This window comes from Cylas formicarius, unplaced genomic scaffold (assembly GCF_029955315.1).
Source record: "Cylas formicarius isolate icCylForm1 unplaced genomic scaffold, icCylForm1.1 PGA_scaffold_9__14_contigs__length_23061073, whole genome shotgun sequence".
Lineage (NCBI taxonomy): Eukaryota > Metazoa > Arthropoda > Insecta > Coleoptera > Brentidae > Cylas > Cylas formicarius.
The window spans coordinates 10,735,987-10,740,121 of record NW_026844365.1 but is presented as its reverse complement, the minus strand read 5'-3'; positions in this window follow the sequence as shown (position 1 = coordinate 10,740,121).

Here is a 4,135-nt window from a genome sequence, read left to right as displayed (position 1 = left end):
TTTGAAAATAAGTCAATAAAGAACGAGATTTTTTTTAACGGTTTTTGCACATTTGACAGGAGAGAGAAAAATTAAACATTATGTATTTGTTAAAGTAAAGCAATTCTGAAAGAAACAGATTTTTGAAGAAGTTTTCTGCTGTAGGACATTTGACGATATTTAATAATTAAAGCTTTTATGGAGTAAACGGCGAGAATGCATGTTTGACCACTCTGCTTAATTTCATGTACATATACATCTCAAAATTCGTTCTGGAATCTTTGTATATGCATAGAATTGTAAGTATCGACACAGCTTCCATATAGATTGTCACAGAAATTAAACTAAGACAGAGAGTTTGAAAGAGCATTATTTTTGCGTCACGGTTCAGTGTCTGAGTGAGTATACAAAGTTTAGAGTGCAATATGCTAATCGTAATATCATTGTGACAAAATTTAAACTTATGGCAATGCCAATCACTATATTACCATTACCATTTCTGACTGAATATGATCATTTATCACTGCGAAATATCAACGCCAGTAACTTTAGGATTTAGCTTAAGACTGGTTAACCTGATAGCTGAAGAAGGCGATTTAGGTCACTGTTGCGATAATTATTGGCCTGTACTATGTGTGCTGTCTGGTATAGCAGAAAGAGATTTTTATTTCAGAGAAACTTTTTGTTTGTTTTTGTTGAGTCGAACTAGCTAACGTTTTGCCAATCATCATCATGGCAACGCAATGACCCAATGTTAGGTCTGATTTTATATTGATAAGAATATCTAAGAATGGGAGGTCGTTATCAGTTTCTAATTTAATGGTAAGACGTATTTTAGGGTGTATACAGTTTAAATGGCTACGAAAATCTACTAAGAACTCCTGACCACAAACTCTCTTGTTTACAGTGCCCTAAAACTATCTCAGGCCGAGTCACTGAACTCAGAATTAAAACACCTTGCATCTGCTCTTCTCTCTAATAATTTCCACATTAAAGATATTAAGCTTTCCATCACAAAATACACTTTACCATAACCTTCCAATAGCAATTAAGCCGAAAGCAATTTCACACTTGCCACTGTTAAATTCAAAACATCACTGACCATATATCAACAGTTCTAAAGAAATATAACGTCAAAACCAGATTTACCACTTGTCCAAAAATCTCTCAACATCTTCGATCCGTCAAAGACAAAATTCCATTTGAGATGCCAGCAGTTTACAGCATTCCATGCATATGCGACAAGGAGAGACTGGACGAAAAATATCAACTAGGCTCAAGGAACATGAAAGAGCCTTAAGACTAAGATAAATAAACTCATTAGCAGTTGCCGAACACAATCACGAAACCGGCCATAAAGTTTTATTCGATTAAAGTAAAATTCTTGCATGTAATCAACTCTTCTACCAAAGAAAATTCCGATAGTCTATAGAAATCTATAAGCATCCTAACAACCTTAACCGCGACTCAGGTCTCTACCTGTCACCAATATGGGAATCAGTCATCCGAGACGATGGTTATGCCCCTCATTTAGCTCCGCCCCCCTCAAACAATATATAAGCAGGTACAGAGTAAAATGCGAGCCAGTTTCAGTCAAGCTGCGAAGAAGCCAACAGGATGGATGATTGGCGAAAAGTTAGCTAGTTCGATCAACAAAAACCGACGCAGGAGGAATTATAAAAAGTACAAAGAGATTTATAAATCGATCGCACTTTGAACGACATCAACTCAAAATGCTCATGGTGTCCTTGCTCTACTAAAATATATCGCAATTATATGGAACATGGACGAATTCTATTTTTCAGAAACGTTCAATGTTCCTGTCTCAGTGCGGGCACCATAAAGAGAAAAAATAGTACCGATCTCGACCACCAAAGCCCCGTGCGAACGCCGCATCGTCGTGGCTTTTGCGCAACGAAAAAAAAGGGCCAGACTCAAAGCATGAGCTACGTCCGACTCGTAGATTTGCTTTAATTGGACCAGCGTGAACCCGAGCTGGTTACTGTTTTTACCATTCGGTTGCCATGTTTATTGGTCGGCTCGGCAATATGTAATATTCAATATTGTGATTGGCTATTTATTGGATAAGATTATGAACCGTAAATTGGGGATTATTGGTGCGCTCGGCGGCTCGACGACCGGCGTGGATTTTTTTCCCCGATTAGGTGTTGCGTAATTAAGGCTGTCCGTTTCACAAAATTACCGACCGAATACACGTATACGTACGTCCGCGGATTTGGACGCTCTAATGATCTTTTATGGCCGCTGCCCGAGTCGTTTGGTGTCTTTGGGGGGATTATCGTGTGCAATTTTAAATAGGGAGCTGTCTGCGGACTAATCCGATAGTGCTCTGCTATAGCTTTATATCATTCCTTAGCTAATAACCAAATCAGTAGGCTTCTTTTCACTTGCTTCCCTCCTTGCCCTAAATTGAGTTCCCCATATTATTACTGATCGCATCTGGTTAGGACATGCTCTCGAAAAAGTACGCTACCTCTCACATGTGACCTTTGCGTAATCAATTTATACCAAATATCTTCTTCGATATCGATTCCCGCCAGGACTTCTATGAGCATCGACTTATGGTGAGAATCGACCTCTGCTACTACAGAAACCCCGATAATCACCAACAACTGCAGTTCAATGAATCAAGCCTCCAGCACTATTAACTTCTGAACACTGCTGACCAGTGCGAAAAGTCCCAGGGTCTCATGTGTTCGTGTGACTGAACGTTCATTTTTTTTTGGGAGAATGCTACGGTGATTTTATAGGTGCTCGTCAAGCGTTTTTGCGAATTTCATAATTTCTCCTTATTGCCAGATATGGTTATTTTGCAGCTTTAACTTGGTCTTTAACTGTTGTTCCGATGGAAAGACCTCAGTGAATGTGACGGAAATCTCATCCCTCATTTTTAGTATCATTGGAGATTTTAATTTCAATTTTAATTTTTGCTTAGTTATAGACAGTTTTAAAAATCGTTTTTATTATTATTATTTTTTTTATAATTCTGTTCGTTCGTTTGGTGTAAATTTTTAAATACACTTAAAATGTGATCGAGTATCAGAACTGTTTATTATCAAAATTATGTTTGTTTAAATAATAAAAATCACGAAATCACCGGTTCAAAAGAAAATATCAGATTTTTTTTCACGTACGTGGGCATTTTGTTCAACTATGTTTACAAAACGTTTTTACAAATTGATAATAAAACACACATAGTATATTGATGATTTCAGTAGGCTTTACTTTTTCAAAAATATGTAACACATAGGAGCTTGCGCTATATTGAATGCGTATTGACAATATTATGTCCAATTTTCAAACAAAAAAAAAATAATTCCTGATATTCCATTGAATATGGGGTGTAATTTTACCGTCCTGCTAGATTTCAAATCCGCAAATTTCAGACAATTGTTGTAAATATCGCTAGCTGTCCATACATCGCTACATAAACATAATTGAAACATACTGTCTCAGTTATGATCAATTTTCACTAGTAGAGGTTTACATTTCTTTTTTCTTTTTGCGAATAATCAGTGCATATTTTTTGTAAAAGTTTTTGCGAATTTTCTAGTTCAAGAATTTTTTCGATTTTTTTTTATTTCAAAAGCTATTATCCTAAAAGCAAATAACGGGTAACGCTGCATGGAGAATAGAGAACAAAGAAAAATATTTCTGTACCAACGGCGGTCCCCAACCGTTATCGAGATATCATTTTTTTTTCCGTAGATACGTGCCAAAAATTCTATTTCATCGATTTTGGGAAAGTAAAAAGAATAAGTTTTCTTCTTCTCATGCCTTATTCGTTTCGAATTTTGGCGATCATTATCGTTATTCGGACTTTATTGGCAGTACATCTGAATAGCTCGGTGCAGGTAGCACCATACAATTTACGAAGGTTTGCCAACCTTCTACCCGGGTCTCCTTTTCCTTCTACTTTGCCCTGCATGCTGTTTTGTAATAGGCGATATTTATTTTCATTTTTCATGACGTGCTCAAACTATTCAAGTTGTGGCACCCATCTCGTTCCCTTCAGGACTTCATTATTTATTGTGTGATCAGTCTAAGGTATCTTCAGGATTCTTCTCTAAATCCACATCTCAAAGGCATTAATTCGTTTCTCCATAGCCTCCAATATTGTCCAACTCTCCACTCC